This window comes from Lissotriton helveticus, chromosome 11, assembly GCF_964261635.1.
Source record: "Lissotriton helveticus chromosome 11, aLisHel1.1, whole genome shotgun sequence".
NCBI lineage: Eukaryota > Metazoa > Chordata > Amphibia > Caudata > Salamandridae > Lissotriton > Lissotriton helveticus.
The window spans coordinates 803,639,265-803,657,416 of NC_136072.1; the positions used below are offsets into that span (position 1 = coordinate 803,639,265).

Below are 18,152 nucleotides of genomic sequence, written 5' to 3' on the forward strand. Positions count from 1 at the left end.
CTGGTGGATCATTCCATTAGGTATCCAGAGTCCATCCCTCTCAAAATCGTGACTGTACCTACAGTGGCAAAGGTCCTGTTGAGGATTTTTACCTGAGTGAGTTTCCCCAATGAAGTTGTGTCTGACAGGGTCAAAAACTTCGTGCCTGCATATATTCAGTCTATGTGGAAGGAGTGCGGAGTTACTTAACATGTTCTCCACTCAGGCGTGGTCTGCCGAGCAGCGGAATGGCGGCTCTGTGAGCGAGCTCTGCCTGCCAAGGAATTATCCTTCGATCATCCGTGCAGGATGGGAGCCAATGTCGAGCTGAAATCAGCTCACTTGCAGCGGAATCTCTGCTGAATCGATTGCTGCCACTTTTGCCAGCATACCCCGCTCTAGCGCTGTGTTGCATGCCCTGAGAGGAGGAGGTCGACTGCGGAGGCAGATCCGGACGCTGTGAGGGTGAGCGGCCCTTGCAAATTGAGACTGCGGCTCCAGGCATGGCGAAGGCCTCTGACGTGAAAACGTGGCAGAAATCCTGAAGTCCTGGTGGCTCTGTTACCGGGTTGGATGCGACTGGAGTGTTGAGCGGCCCCACTGTACATCTCTGGACCCATACCCTGATCTCTGCCGGTGAGTCGCGATGGAGGAGGAATAGTGCGGCGTCCCATGAACCGAGGGTGCCATTTTGGGATCGCACTGCATGGCCGCCTAGTACAGCCCTCACTGTGGTGCTTTAGCGGATTCTGTGTCTGATCTCCCCATACCTGGACACCATCACCCAGCACTGTTGTAGACCCTACTACCCACGGACACTACTTCTGCCTCTGAGACACGTGTTGGTCGGGCCCTGCATACCTCAACGCTGAGCAGTGGCCATTATACACACATTGGCGGGCACTGCACGAGCAACGCTGGGGTGCACAGATAGCATTCAGTGGACAATGGTGGGGACCTCGCTGAGCCCCTGATCACTCCATCGCCCTGGCTCGCTGTTGCGGAGTGGCACTCACTTGAAGGGCGGGGACGCTCCCATGGGGCTGCCCAGCTACTAGTGGTAAGGAACGGTAAAACCCCTCGCTCATCTGGACGCTGCGTCCATTACTCACTTCACGATCATTCAACAGCAACTGCCAGGCATGTGAAGGAAGGCGGTCATGGTGTGCCTCGCGCCTAGCTGGGCGTAGACTCTCTGCTGCTGAGACGTGGCATAAGATACTTGCCATGGGAAAACAAGATGCCACACAGCCAATGCTAAACTTCGATCAATGGAGGATGACTCGTCTCACGGAATCTGACCCGGAGGCTGGTGCGGGGACGTCCGCTGAGGGACAGTCGGAAGATCAGGGGGAAGACATCTGGACACTCATGCTTGAAATGAGGTCAAAAAACAAAAATAGAATGCCAATACTGATAAACACAATTTCGACCAACAATGTGCTAACCTGAACCTGAAAAAACAATTCAAGGACGGGAATTGCTAGTTAATAGCTTTTTATTTGCAATATTTTTTTAGAAAGATCAATTTTTATTTTTTCAAATAATATAAGAAAAACTATTTACAAAGAAGGGACAATTTGAGAAAGAGCAGAACATTTGTCTTCAATCATTCAATATTCCAACCATATCACACGCATACAACACACTTTCATACCATTCAGGGGAAAGACTATAGAAACATAGAAAATATTTTGTTTAAAAAAATATGTATATATACATTTGCACATTAGCTTCACAAAAAGAACAAAAGCGCCACAACCTGCGGGCAAAATACTACGTCAATAAACAGAACGTTTTTCTGAACACAAGTACATTCGTCTCAAATGGTTATGTAAATAAACTTGTAAAGGTTCTTAGTAATGTACAGACGGATTGGAAAAATTAAATAGCCAAGCCGTTCTTCGCAGGTAAGGTGTGGCCAGGAGCCTACGCGTTTCGAATCCCGATTGTTTTCATAGGATTCTCTTCAGGGCCTTAAGCAGTATCTAAACAGAGCACAAACGTGGGTTAAAAACACAAAAAATTGATAACTCAAACATACCGTGTGACAACAAAGAACAACTTAAGCACATCAGGGGTTGGCTTTTAGTCAATTTTGATTATAATTTCGACCACTTATCAAGAACCAAACCAGACAGACCGTCCCACACACACTCCGGGGCTTACCGGTTGGTGGAATGCTCCAGGGCGGAGGGAAGCAGGGAGTTCGTTTCTTAACTCCGTTCTGGTGGTGTTAGAGCAGCGCGGAGGGTGCATTCGGGGTGCAGCTCTCTGTTAATGCAAAAAACTCAGAGTGAGCTTCTTAGTTTTAACATGCCTTTATGCAATGTGACTAGACCGAGTGACTGCTTAGAGCCGGGCTGTCGATCACGACCACCGGCGAGGGAGTGCAACTCTACTAGTTGCCCTACTACCCAGACTGGGCTCGATGCTTATACTCACCCAGGGGCGGATTAGCCGCGGCTGGCAGTTGGGCGGGAGCCGGATCGCTCGCGCTTGTAATCCGTTCTCGCACGGCAAAATCAATTAAGTTTGAGGGCCGAATTTGAGTCACCTTGTTAATCCTGTAACAAGATGGAATCGTGGTTTGAAATAACAGCACTGCACAGCAAAAGACGCGACTAAGTTATGGCTTTAGTGTGGATGCTCACCATAATCTATGTGGGTTTCCAACCAGCTGGCTCAATGGAGACCTTCGGGCGGCTCTTCGGCGGTTACTAGATTAAATAACCGAGAGGCACATTTTAGCGACTACTTTTATCAGGTAAACAGCATAAAAGTATAAGGCGCCGGCTCACAGTACTTACTTTGCTCTTAAGTCAAACGACGTAAATCAGCTCGCGTTCCAGTCGGCACTAACTTCAAAGACATGCGCATAGCATGCTAGGGTCAGACACTAGCCGGTATTTAAAGGGGCAAGCAGGTGCACGGTCGCCTCCTTCTTAAAGGGATGACGTTCGAAAAATAAATGATGCCGCTTCATAAAACGGGGGAATAACCCGCAGTAACCACACAGGCTCCAATCTCTCAGCTGTTTGCCGACCTCTGAGGGTGAAAACCACAAATTTCAGAAGTCTACAGTTACAGATAGACCATGTGCTCCCACAGGGTCAAGGTTCCATCTGGATGGAATGGTGAAAGAACTGTGTGTTTACAGTTTGAAAATTTCACTCAATTCATTAAGGCCAGAGATTGCCGTGTCAAATTTTACAATTAGAAGGGCTTCTCGTTTTGAAAGTTGTAGATCCAGATCACCTCCGCGAGGGTTCTTCTCAATTCTTGAGATCACAGTCCATTTGAGGTCACTGATTGCATGTTGCATCTTTGTCCAGTGTAGGACTAGAGGGGCATTCTCCACTTTATTCTTCAGTCTCGATTTATGCTGGGAGATACGTTGACGTATCTCTTGGCTCGTTTTACCTATATACAACTGTAGACAGGGACATAAAATACCATAGACGACTTGCTTGGACTTGCAGTTACTGAAGGTGTTATGTTTCCAGTGAATCCCATTATGCTGGAAAAGGGAACCTTCAATCGTGGATTCACAGCACATGCAGGTGCCGCATTTATGGTGGCCAGTTATAGGCGGTAATCGCATCATTTGGCGCAATGAAGGTGGACTCGAAATGGGCATTGCTGCTCGAACGATATGATTGGCAATATTGTTCTCCTTTTTAAAGGCAAACAAGGGAAGATCTTTCAGGCTTTCATCTAGATTCTTGACTAGATGCCAATTTTGTCCAATAATTCGTTTTAACTGGTTTGCGTTGGGGCAAAAGGTGGTAACGCATACCTGACGTTTCATACTGTGTTTTTCTCTTTGTTCTAATAAAGCCTCACGTGGGGTCCAGAGTGCTCTTTTCATACAGTTTTTTACTAGTTTTTTAGGGTATCCCCTGTCGCATAGCTTGGATATTAGATTACCAGCATGATGGTTGAAGTCTTCTTTGGACGAGCAGTTCCTGCGCACCCGCAGGAACTGCCCGTACGGAAGATTTTCTTTGAGACTTCTGGGGTGGTTACTGTCGAACAGTAAAGATTTATTGCGGTCAGTTGATTTTTACAAATAATGTAGTAGCCAACTTCCCATCTTGTGGAAAGACCTCAACGTCTGCAACATCGACACCAAACTTGACGCACAAACCACACAAATGGCATCAGTCAAGTCTCAGGTGGGAGCCCATGAGGATAGACTAGACGTGCTAGAAAACAAACAAACGGACTTTCATGAGTTTCAGGTGGAGACGAAAGAGTAACTGTTGCAGATGAATAAATTATTGGGCATCATACGTGCCGAGATTGAAGATTTGGAGGCGAGATCCCGCTGCAACAACGTATGCATCACAGACATACCGGAGACCACAGCCATTGCTAAGATGGAGTTGTACATGGCTGATTTACTGCGGGAGCTGTTTGATATCCAGCTTTCCCCGGTCTTCATGGTAGAAAGAGCCCATCGTGCCTTGGGCCCTAAACCACCAGTCGGGCCCCACCCCGGCCCATCCTTGCACGACTCCTCAATAACCAAGACCGAGATCTGATCTTGCGACAGGCGGGTAAGATGGGGAAAATCACACATAAAGGGAACCAGATCTCTTTCTACCCGGACTTTACACCAGCGGTGCAGTCAGCGAGGCGTGAGTTCTTGCCTGCAAAACGGATTCTTATGCAGGCCCAAGTCCCTTATTCATTGTTGTACCCCGCCAAACTTAAGGTTGCACATGATGGCTCTACCCACTTTTTTACAGATGCAAAGTAAGCGCTTAAGATTGCAAAACATATCGGTGGTAAGCAGGCGAAGCGAAGCCCTAGGATGGCGGACTCAGCGGAAACCCAGCTAAGTGACAATGACTGAGGGTATTTTAGACTTGCTACGTATATTGCTCAAGTTTTTTCATATGTTTTTTGCTGCTTGCAGCCCTATATGTCATCCTATTATCTGATGGCCACTGCTGGTTACAGCTCATGCTTTTGAAGTTACACTTGCTTCTCCAGAGTTGGCTTCACATAAGGTGGGCCGGTGGACCAGGCCTCTGCGAGGAACTGTTGATATATATGCAATGCCTTGGATGGCTGCTGTGATATGTTGGCCATGGGACTGTTGTGTTGGGCTGAGCAGGGATGTTGTGAACGTGGGTACCCAAAGGGGCCATTCATGGTAGATATGCACTATCTAATTATCCTGTTATGCTCTGGACCTGGCTCTCTGCAGTATATTGGCCACCCTGCCACGGTAGGGAAGTGTGCCGGTGTTCCTGCATCCCCATGGGAAGTTTTCCGGATATTTGTTGTTTTCTTTTATGTTTCTGGGTGGGTTCTCTACATTTTTATTGGGGGTTGGAGTGGGTGGAGGGTGGGAGGTTGGGTATGTTGTTGTATTTTTAGCCAGAGTACCTGCATGCTATTGGTTTGATTGCACAGCTAGGTATGGGACGATGATGTGTTGCCCTAGTCACTATGGTCTTATGCATATTGTATTGTTTGACACCACGCTAACAACCTGAATTTTCTTACGTGGAACGTTAGGGGATTGAATGACGGCAGAAAATCCAGACTCGTACATGCTTACCTAACGAGACATAATATAGACATATGCCTCCTACAGGAGACCCACCTCAACGTCGTGCCCTCCCCGAAGCTCAAACACAACAGATGGGGCCACGTCTACTCCTCCATATATTCTAATTACTCCTGTGGAGTGGCAGTACTGGTTAGGCAAAATTTGGACTGGAAAGAGAGGGAAATACACGGGACCCGGAGGGCAGATACATTATACCATTGGGCTCACTGGGTAGTGTTTCAGTCGCAATAACAGCAATATATATAAGGCCCCAACGTGGACTCCCCTAGTTTCTTCCAAGACATCTGGGCCAGGATCAGAGCGACTGGGTACAGCACAGTCTTTTGGGGGGGGGGATTTCAATGCCATATTAGATGATGATATGGACAGGTGGGGGGCAGCTCGGACCTTACATCCCGCTGCCATTGATACTTTAAATGGTTAAAAAAGAAAGAGAGTACCCTTTTAGTAACACCCACATTGATACTTTAAATACCATACCTTCGGATGGGGATTTAGTTGATAACTGGTGCTGGAGACACCCCTTGATTAGGAAGGGCCCCTGCATCTCTGAACACTGAACATCACAGCGCCTGGTCCCACTTGGACTTTTGTCTGGTATCTCGGGATGCAGCCACCTGGGCTATTGATGTGTCGCATCTACCACGAACCTTGTCAGATCACGCTCCATGCCTTTTGCGGTCGGCGTTTCCAGACTACCTCCTGCCCGCGTTCTCCTGGAAGCTTCCTCCACATGCCTTGCTGGACGAGGCCTTTAAGGAAGAAATACGAACAGATATAACAGATTACACTACTCTAAATGCAGGTTCAGTAGACATGGAGGCCTCCCTTTGGGAGGTGTCTAAGGTGGTCATCAGAGGTCAATGTATTGCTCGCCAGGCGGGTGTGCTGAAGGCCATTAGGGACACACTTGCCTCACTCGAGTTTCAAATAAAAGAACTCGAAACACAATTTTATTCTGCCGCTGAACCTGAAAATTTGGCTCTCTTGAAGACCAAACTGCTAGACTACGCTGAGGAGGTGCAGCGCGAGGTGAGGTTTCTTGGGAAACATGCGGAAGCGCGTAGATACGTGGAGGGCGGTAGGCAGGGACGAACGCTCGCTATTATGATCCGCACCCAGCGGTCCACTACTAACATTCCCAAGCTGATCAACACACAGGGAGACACTATTAGGGGCCAAACAGGTATTCTCGGTGAATTCTCCTCATTTTACTCTCAGCTCTACACAGCCACTCAAGAGATGTGCCCAGAGGGAATGCAGTTCTTCCTTGACTCTTTGGAACTAATCTGGTTCAATAACAGACACAGGGAATACGTGGACGCCCCTTTTTCTGTGGAGGATGTAAAAAGTCTGCCCTTAGACAAAGCTCCTGGATCTGATGGCCTGACGACTGCCTTCTATAAATCGTAAGTGGAAGAACTAGCGCCTTGTCTGTTAGCAGTATATGAAGAGGCCAAAACTACAGGCATATTGCCTCAAACGATGCGTGAGGCGATCATTATAACTCTGCTAAAACGCGGGAAACCTGAAACTGAGCTAGATTCATTACGGCCATTGTCATTAATTAATATAGATGTCAAGATTCTAGCTAAATTGATAGCCAATAGGCTGCAACCCTTACTTTCCCTTGTTGCTCGCCCTGACCAGTCGGGATTTATCCCTGGACGGTGTACTTTCCATAACCTTCGGACCGTGTTTTCGTTGTTACACTATCTCCACCCTGACGTGCAGCCCGCAGCAGATTTCCTTGATGCTAGTAAAGCTTTCAATACGCTCGAATGGCTGTATCTATTTGCGATACTAGCCCGCAAGGGATTTAGCCCGATCTTCATTAACCTGATCCAATTACTATACACTATGCCCACTGCTCAGATAAAGGCAAACCGCCTCCTCTCGGAGCCTTTCCCTATTTCGGGAGGCACTCGGCAGGGGTGCCCCCTTTCCCCCCTGCTCTTCGCAATTGCGATGTAACCCCTGGCTGCACGCGTCAGACAACATCACATGGCTAGAGGGATCGAGTTCAGCACAAAGAGCCTTCTTATCTCGTTCTATGCGGATTATGTCACTTTGGGGCATATGTAGGTAATTTTCATTTTGCGATTCTCAAATTGCGATTTTTAGGGAATCGCAATTAGAGAATCGCAAAACAAAATGTAGGTAGGATTAGCAAATTTTATTGTGAATCCCACTTATTCCTTATTTGCGAATCGCAAATTGCGATTCGCAAATAAGGAATACCTTCTCATTCATTCCTATGGGCTAGAAGGCCCATAGGAATGAGTGGGAAGACATTCTCAATTTGCGATTCTCAATTAGAGAATCGCAAATTGAGAATGCAATTTCAGGGTTGTAAGGGTGTCAAAAGGACCCCCTTTTGCACCCCTGCAATATGTGTGCACATGTGGCCCACATACATGCCCTAAGGGCATGTATGTGACCCACATGGCACTTTGAAAAATGCCAAAAAGTGAATTTTCCTAAGAAATCGCGAAATACCACCAACCTGAAGTTGGTGGTATTTTGCGATTCCTTAAGCCAAAAGTCGCACAACTTGGGTGCTTCCTACATTGCATTTAAGGAATCGCAATTTACGATTCCTTAAATGCAATAGCAAAATAAGGAATCGCAAATTTTGCGATTCTTTATTTTGCATGTGGGTTTTTGTGTACTACATATCACACTGCCCTAATTGCGAATTTCAACATTTGGGAGCACAATTAGGCTTCCTACATATGGCCCATGGTATATTACCAATCCCGCAGCAAACTTGGACCCCATCTTGAGAGAATTCATTCGATTCGGAGGGCTAGCCGGTATCTCCATCAATTGGGCTAAGTCAGTCATATTTCCCCTGATGGATAACACGAACCCGGTGGCTTCTGAGTTCCCTTTGAAATGGGAGGCTGAGGAGGTTAAATATCTGGGCGTCTGGATTAGCCGCGACATGCAAGAGGTATGTAATTTAAATTATGGCCGTGCCATTGCCTGGTTGGAAGGAAAGGTCAAAATATGGTCTAAGCTTCCGTTACCTCTAGCAGGGAAAATCGCCTTGGCGAAAATGATTGTTTTACCAAAATGTCTTTCTTTATTTGTCAATATTCCGATCATACTCACACACACCTTTTTCAAGGCCTGGCGTTCACTGCTGGTCTCCCTGGTGTGGGCGGGTGGGGAAGCTAGAGTGTCGTGGGACATACTGATGCTTCCGTTGAAGCAGGGGTGGATGGGTGCACAAGCTCAATTCTTGCATTACTGGGTTCACCCAACACCCTTTCAACCTCACGTGGCAGTGGAGACTGACGTGGTGGCACCTGTTCCCATCCGGGTGGCGCTATACCAGCCTTATCACCGCCCCGAGACGGCATAGACACCGCAGAGACTCTGCGTTGGGCTTGGGAAGAACTGCAGAGGCGGGCGGGCGCCCCTATACTGTATGCTCCTACTGTATGCTCCTTCTATACCACTAGCACAAAATCCCATGTTGCCAAACACTTAAGGCGGGATAAGTAAAACGATGGCACAGAAATTGAGCCTTCATACGTTTGCAGACCTTTACCCAGATAACACGTTTAGGGCCCCTCCATTTGCAGCTGAGGGTCAGAGAGTGCCATTTGCCTAAATGTTCCTATATCATAAGCTATGTGCCGCCTGTCACACACTGCACAATAGCTTCCCGGCTCCCCCGCCACATTTGTCAGCCCTAGAGAGCCTGTACGTTCACCATCGCCACATAAACTTGTCACACGCCTCTACATGCAATTGCACAACAATGTTCCATTGGTGCAGCCCAGAGCATTACAGGGGTGGAACAATGAGCTTCCTGCCCGATATCTAAGGATCAATGGGTATATTGTTGCTGTCAGCTCACTGAGCTGTCCCCCAATTATAGGCTCTGCCTGATTAATTTCAAATTCCTTCACAGGTACTACAGAACACCTATAGGCTTTGCACCGAATGGGGCTGAGGGACGATGAGAGCTGTTGGCACTGTGGGTTTACTCCTGCTTATTTCCTGCATGTTGCCTGGGACTGTCCAAAGCTCACAACATTTTGGTCCACAATCTTACATCAATAAACCAGATCATTGTTACGTCCATATCCCCGTCCCCCCTGTTGGGTTTGCTGAGCTACGTTAAAGATACGCCAGTTAAGAAGAGCAAATTATAAGCATTACTTCTTTTATTTACTAAACGCCAAGTTGCCGTACATTGGGGGAGGAGGAGGGTACCTTCTGTTAAGGAGTGGATTAGGGATGTAACATACGATCACTCCAAGCTAAACACATTGTGGGAACTAATGCCGGCTATCTTGAGACCTCGTGACATCTGGGAACCATTCATTGCTTGGGCTCGGAAGCAGCGAGGGGAAGATGGGGACACCCCGACATGTGAAGGGTCAACTGGGGGATTGTTATGACCTGCTGGGGCTATCTGTCGTGCTTGAGATATATGTAGCATCAGACGAGTTCTGGACTTTGCAAACACATCCCCACAAATGATTATTCCTTGATTGCAGAATGGATGTTATTGGCATTTTATGTCATGTATTGTTGAGTAGGACACATACTGTCTAACACTTGTAATGAGCCAACTGTGCTGATTTTATTTCCGGACATGCATAACTGGTATGCTGGTTTGTTGTTTTGCATGTTTTGCATTTTTTCGAAAATATCAATAACATTTTTTATTTTTAAAAACATGTTCTCCACTCCTTACCATCCACAAATCAATAGGCTTGATGAGAGGTTCAACAAGACCCTTAGAGGCATGATTAGAGGCCTGCCTGTGGCCTTGAGGAAAAAGTGGGATATCCTCCTGCCATGCCTGCTGTTTGCTTACAAGGAGGTGCCACAGAAGGGAGTGGGCTTTAGTCCATTTGAACTTCTGTTTGGGTACCCTGATAGAAGACCCTTGAGTAAGGTCAAGGAAGGCTGGGGAAAATCTCCCAGCAAACCTCCCCAGGAATTAGAGAGCTACATGCTTGCCTTCATGAGCCAAATGGCTAAGTTGCGGAAGTTAGCTTCACGGCAACCTTGAAGCCAGCCAAGTTGTCATGAAAGAGTGGGATGACAAAAATTCTACCACTCTGGATTTGCAGCCTGGTTAGAAAGTGTGGGTAATGGAGCCAGTGGAGCCCATAACTCTCCAGGACCACTGGACTGGCCCATATGATGTGTGTTAGAACTGGGGGTCTTTAGTTGGCAGAGGTAGGTACCTTTGACCAAATAGGGACCCTTGCTTCTAAGTCAGGGAAAGGGGATTACACTCCTGGATAACCCCTGCTCACCCCTTGGTAGCTTGGCACGAGCAGACAGGCTTATCTCAGAGGCAGTATGTTCAGAATTTGTGAATACATACAGTAATACAGTGAAAACACTACAGATAGACACCACACAGGTTTTATCAAAATAAGTATTCTTTATATAGACTTATCACAAGATCATAAATGACAAAATCCACAATACTGTAACAATCAGCTGTACAAGCCCCCCAGCAGCATTTGATTTACAGGCCCTGGGCACACATGGTGCACCGTACTAAGGTCTGACAAGTAAATAAAATAAGCCAATCATGGAGTCACTAATCAATACATCAACTTAACATAGGGAGCACTTGCAAAGTGACACTGAATAGCAGTGGCACAGTGCCCAAAACATCTAACCAGCAAAAACATATCAAAAACAGAGGAGGCAATCAGTGAAAAATGGAAGGGAGACTCACGCCAATGGTACCAGGTCTAACAATGTGATTCAGAGGAGGGGAAGATCACCTACCTTGTGGATCCCAAGACCGCTAAGCAATCCCACTAGGTGATGCATGTCAATCGCCTCAAGCCACACTTTGAGATACCTGAGGTCACCATGCTGCTGGTGACGAATGGTGAGGAGTAAAAGGACAGGGAACCTCTCTCTGAACTCTTATTTTGTAAGGAGAAAGATGGGTCTGTGGAGGGAGTAATCCTTTCCTGCCCTCTAACTCCTGAATAACAGAGAGACTACCACCAAGTGTTGGGACAGTCTGCCACTCTGTCTTCCTTTTCCCTGGGACTACCCATCTGTGTACCCATGATGTGCACACAGGGGACGACCACCCTGTTAAGAATAAGTCTTACAGGTTATCAGATATGGTGAAGTCCAGCAGTAAGTCTGAAGTGTGCAAAATGTTGGAATTAGGGGTGATAGAACCATCCAGTAGCCCCTAGTCCTGTCCTGTGGTTCTGGTACCAAAAGCTGCCCCAGCGGGCACAACACCTGAAGAGAGGTTTTGTGTGGAATATAGATGGCTAAATTATGTGACTAAAACAAATGCTCATCCAAATCCTAAGGCTGATAAGCTGATTGATCGATTAGAGGCTGCCCAATATCTCAGTACCTTTGATCTTACATCAGGGTACTGGCAGATTGCCCTAACAGAGGGAGCAAAGGAAAGGTCAGCCTTATCCACTCCAGAAGGGCATTATCAGTTTAAGGCGATGCCCTTTGGATTAAAGAATGCTCCTGCCACTTTCCAGAGGCTGATGAACCAGGTCCTGGCTGGTATGGAGGCCTTCTTCGGTGCTTATCTGGATGACAGCTGTCCTCAGTAGCAACTGAAAAGATCACCTTTTCTACCTCCAATAAGTTCTTCAGGCTCTGCAACAGGCAGACCTGACTGTCAAGGCAAATAACTTCCAGAAAGGGCAGGGGCTGTGGTGAACTTAGGAAAACGGCTGGGTAGGGGGAAGGTGCAACCCCTTCAGTCCAAGATACAAACCATCATGTCCTGGCAGTTCCCAAAACTCAGACTGAGGTCAGAGTCTTTTTGGGCCTCAATGGGTTCTACAGGAGATTTTTCAAGGGCTATGGCACCATTGTGACCCTCTTGACTGAGCTGGCTTCCAAGAAGCAGCCCAGGAATGTCAATTGGACAGAGGCATGCCAAGTTGCATTTGATTCCCTGAAGCAAGCCATGTGCACAGATCATGTGTTCAGGGCTCCTGAGTTCTCTAAGGAGTTTATCATGCAGATAGATGCCTCAGAGCATGGCGTACCGGCAGCACTATCTCACCATAATGAGGAGGGCCTGGATCAACCTGTAGCCTTCATCTCAAAGAGGATACTACCCAGGGAACAAAGGTGGAGTGCTATAGAAAGAAAAGCTTTTACTGTGGTTTGGGTACTGAGGAAGCTGAGACCATACTTGTTTGGCACTCACTTCCTGATTCAGACTGACCACTGGTCCCTCAAGTGGCTCATGCAAATGAGTAGTGAGAATCCAAAACTGTTAAAGTGCCCCATTTGTATACAAGGTTTGGACTTCAGGGTGGAACACCTACCAGGGGTAGACCAATGCTAATAGTCTATCCAGGTTTTTCCTTCTTAGTGTAGAGAACTCCCTAGAGACTGGGTAGCTCTCCCCACTTTCAGCTGGGGGGGATATGTGTTAGACCTGCCGGCCATAGGGTGAACTTCTCCCAACATTTGTGCTTTTGACCTCCATGTTTTGTGTATCTTATTGTTGGCCTTAGGACTCGGAGCACTTTACCACTGCTGGCCAGTGCTATAGTGCATATGCTTCGTCCCTAAACATGTTGTGATTGTTGTATAACTGATTGTACCAAGGGACTGTAAGTTAAATGCTACTAGTGGACTGCAGTAATGACTGTGTCACCCACAGAAGTAGCATTTCAAACTAGTCTCAGGCCTGACACTGCAGTGACTGTGTGAGCAGTTTAGTACAACTTCGACTCGGCATTTAAAAAGAATTGCCAAGCCCTAAACTCCCCTTTTAATACATTGAAGTAACCCCCAGGGTAAGCCCTAGGTAGCCCTAAGGACAGTGTGCTATGTAAGTAAAAGTTAAGATATGTACTTTTTATGTTTTACATGTCCTGGTAGTGACAAACAGCCTAATGAATTTTTCACTACTGTGAGGACTACTCCTCTCATAGGTTAGCATTGGGAATTCCTTAATACACTTTTAAGCTGTAATTACTGATCAGAGAGGAGTAGCTTTTTCATGTTCCATATGTTTGGAATGGTAGTGATAAATCCTACTGATGGGTAAGGTTTGATTTAACTTTACTATTTTAGAAATGCCACATTTAGAAAGTGTAATTTTCTGTGCACTTACTGCTCTGTGTGCCTGGCAACCTGTCTTCGGTACATATCTTGGCTGGGTGACAGCTACATCTGTGCATTCCCTCTAGACAGCCACAACACAGGACACTCAACCCGTCTGCATTTATCTGCATACTGATGGGTCTTTCTGGGCAAGAAAGAGGGGAGGAGCTAACACTTTTTGTGAATAGGTAGTGTCTTGTCCCCACAAAAAGGGGTGATTTACCCCCAATCACTAGGCTGGCAGACAGGACTAGGCTGAAAAGGGCACCTGTGCACTTCAAAGAATTGTTTTCAAGCCACCCCTACATCAAAGGCACTCTAGGTATACATACTGGGTTGTTGAATCCCTCTAAGTAGACACTTTGTTTCCCTGTAACCTGCTGGCTTTCCACCTGTTCAGAATTTCTGAGGATCATCAAAGACCTCACCTCCTCCCCTGCCATAGGACTTTGTAACTGGTGCGTTCAGTGAGTGGGTTTTGACACAGATCAGCTTGTGAGCCAATCATCAATTCGATCTTAGCACAAAGACCAGCGCTTCCACTTTGCTGAGTACTCAGTGCCCCGCTTTTCTACAACTGCCATTGTCTATGAAGCTAAAGTTTTTCCAGCTGTGCTAATGCCGATCTAAGTCACTGCCACACTCCCAAATGCACGAGGTTCATCTGCTGTTGATGCACACACACTGTTGTGACCTCAATCAGCGGACGGTGCGGGCCCGCTCACATGGATTGCCAACAACTCAAATGAAAGGTACTATACTGAGGAGTCGGTCCACCAAGGTTCCATTTACCGACGCTCAACTACGTCAGCGGTTCGCCTTTTGTTGAATTTCCCCAGTCCAGACGGGCCTATATAACAATGAACCTCTAGTGCCGTTTTGCACAGTGCTTTGCCCTTCTATTGGATAGGAAGTAATACTTCTCAGTAACAACACGATTGTACGTGCTACTAGCACGGGGTTTACCTAAAAGACCGCAAAACGTGTTTTGTTTAGCACTGTGACTACCGTGATCATTTAATGTGATACCTTGAAAAGTATACATTGTATTTTTGTTGTTTTGGTATTGTTCTGTTTATAATACAATGACCTCTTTTTATAAACCTTTTGGGGGCCTTTTTGTGGTGTATTCATTATGTTACTGTGTGTATGTTGCACAAATACTTTACACATTGCCTCTTTTGATAATCCTGACTGCTCTGTGCCAAGCTACCAGAGGGTGAGCACAGGTTAGCTTAGTTGTGTATCTGGCTTACCCTGACTAGAGCTGTGGGTTCTGCCTGGCCTGGGTGTATACCTCACCCAAACAGAAATCCTATTTCTAACACCTATCTTATGTGTATGTTTCAGTATGGTTGTGTATTTGCATGCATGGGTGAGTGAATAAATGGTTAAATATGGACGGGGTAGTGGAGGCATGAATGGCTGTAACAATATGTGACTGCATGAATGGAGCAGCAGGGGATTGGATGGGAGGATGTTGGAGTGGGTTGGTGCACAGCTGGGTAAGTGGGAAGCTGGATAGCTCATGAATATGTTTGGATAAATGCTGAAATTGCGAAGTTGGATAAATGAGTGAACAGATGAATAAAGAATGTCTGTGAATAGAGAACATATGTGAGAGGATGAGTATTTGTGGAACAATGGGTGATAGTATGTGTTAGGGTGGATTCATGATCACTTCATGTATGTGGTATATGTATATGTCTATGGTGCGTGGGGTGATGTAAACAAGTGTATTTGGGCACTCGCACAGATTGATCATGTGTGAATGGATGTTGGGATATTACCTTGATGCTGCTGCACTTGGAGTTGTTCTCCTTGTACACACATGCTGAGCTGTACAATGGGTTAATGGCCCTGTATGGTTATACCTCCTGGGTAATAAAGCACAGTAAATCTCTTTGATGGGACAGCACCATCACATCATACCATTGAGGTTCCTTATACAAAATGACTGGGGATTGGCTTTTGTACACTTGAGGTTGGTGGGGGGGGTCATACTCCAACAACAGAAGATTCTGAACCCGACAAACATGATGCCATACAAATGGTGGCACTGTGACTATGCCTCTGTTGGCTGTAAGTCTGAAAAGCTCATAACAGAAAGAATAACAGTGGGCTATTTTAAAATGAGGTATAATATGTTGTGGTGCTGAAAATAAAATGAGTTGATCTAATTTCAAGTTCTAAGATCACACACAGAACTGTGACTCAAGAGAGTTATCCACATGACCTGCGTTATCAGAACATTCATAATTTACAGCCCTTAGGAACGACACCGCATGAATATTGGAAAAGATTAGATTTGGAACCAACACATACAGGCGTCCCATGGCCCAATGTCTACACTGCAGAAACAGAGACATGACAGCCCATGCAGAATCTTATGAAAGTGAGCGGTGCAGTGCTGGGCACTCTGAAGACCCCACTTTCCTGGTGAAATATTAGAGTACGGATGCACCAAAATTAAGACAATGGCATTCAGATCCCATGGTCGGTGCCTCTCAAATACATGGACAGATTCCAATGGAGGTAAGCAGGTGCTGTGGCGTAGTGAACATAATGTAAGACCCAACTTTAACTGCAGGAGCACTGTGCCCAAGTGCCCGTGGGCACACCCAAGGCAGGTAGAGGTGTGGCACTCTGACGCTGTGCATGAGTCAGGTCATCATCCCAGACAGCACACAGTAATGCAGTGAGAGGCACGAGTGCATGGCCCTCGCACCAGTTTTAAATCGGATAAGCATCTCGAGCCCTGGGCTCTGCTAGCACATCACACACACACCTTGAGTGCACTTGGTGCAGGTCTCCAAGTCAACAGTGACTTGATCTGATTGCACATATGAGTACAGCTGACAGGTCCCAACTGTCACTGCCAGGCGTGACCCAACATAGGACTTGATTAAGCTAAGGGGTTATTTATCACCCCTGATAAATGACGATAGCATGGGGTATGTAATTTGTCAGATGTAATTAATAACACCTATTACCGGGTCTTGGGGAATAACATAAGGAGTTTATATGATACAGAAAATCTTGGGGCATATTTACAAGGAGGTGTCGCCACCAGAAGTCACTTTTAATGACGTTGTGGTGAAGATATCCGCTTCTCCTTATTCTCAAGGCGGTGTTAGTGTCTTAACACCACCTTGTAAATAAGGCCCCTATTCAAGCTTCACTTAGCATGAAACAAGTGTGCAATGGGTGTTGCAGTGGGCATTCCGCTGCTACACCCATTGCTTTTTAACGCTGCTCTGTATTTACAAGGATGTGGCAGCGCCAAAAACTAAGCCAGGAAATACCTGGTCTTAGGCTGGCCATACGAGAAGAAATTATTAATTTCTCCTTGTATTTTGCCTTTTCTATGTGTGCTGCTTTCTGCATTGAAATAGCCAACTGCCTTTAAAGATTGTATAAGTGCAGGAAGGTGTCCCTTCCTGCACATAAACAATCGCCCCTGCAGCACAGGCACCCTTGCAACATGGTGCAAAGGTGCCTGCGCTGGTGCTAGGCAGCTTTTTTTGCGGCAGTGCTAGGGGAAACGGAGGGTTGTGCCGTATTTTTGTAAATATGGCACATCCCAACGTTAATAAAATGTCAGAGCGCGGCGTTATCAATGTTGGAGTAACACTTCGCTCCTACATTTTTATTGTAAATATCCCCCATTGTATGTTCTCCCTGTTAAATGTTGGCAGGTTTTACCTGTGGAAATAGTCCGGAGATTGAGTTATTTAAAGCATGGATTATTTCAAATCCGCAATTCGGGCATGGGTCTGATTATGACAAGGAGCTCTTAATCAGGCCTAATAAATTATTCGCGGGCGTTGAAGACCATACATCTTCCTCGAAGCTACGACCCCTGCCCTTTCAAAACCGCAATTCGGGCATGGGTCTGATTATGACAAGGAGCTCTTAATCAGGCCTAATAAATTATTCGCGGGCGTTGAAGACCATACATCTTCCCAGAAGCTACGACCTCTGCCCTCCTTGCACGCAGGATCACCGTTGTCCTTCCACCGCTGCACACACGACAGTGATTTGGGGAAGATTTACAGTACACTCACTCGCTGACCCCGTCTCACGAAGTTCCGCCCCTGGGTAAGGTTCCATACCTGCAGCTCCTCGCGCCTCTGCTTTCTCGCACGCGCTCGACCTTCCTCTAGAAACAGAGCCGTTACCAGGCGAAGGGTGAGTGTCTTCTCGTCACTGCCTTCACCACAAGAGTTACTCGGAGCGGCCTGCTAGCTAACCCCAGAAAAAACTAAGATGAATCCAGACCGAGGCAGCGAAATCAACGTTGGGATTTCTTCCAAGAGTCATGGGTAGTTTCCAGCCTGTTTATAAAACGCAACACGTCATCCTAACTGTGCCCTTCAGTTGTCGGCGCTTGTTTGCCCCACTTCGACTTTCCCGTCCCGACAGGTCTTCTCTCTGTGTCTGCTGAGGAACAGAGTTTACAGAAGCGCCGCCCGTGAAATGT

General features: G+C 46.6%; 1 protein-coding gene across 3 annotated transcripts in view; it reads right to left on the bottom strand.

The window, feature by feature from the left end:
• Nucleotides 1-17,934, bottom strand: part of LOC144791974 (uncharacterized) — a 119,558-nt gene extending 101,624 nt beyond the window's left edge. For 2 of the 3 annotated variants that reach the window (XR_013602497.1, XM_078666834.1), the window contains exon 1: nt 17,785-17,934. The gene's annotated coding sequence lies outside the window, so the exon portion shown is untranslated. The remainder of the gene's footprint in view (nt 1-17,784) is intronic. The other variant, XM_078666835.1, reaches the window with a different exon arrangement.
• Nucleotides 17,935-18,152: the final 218 nt, after the last annotated feature.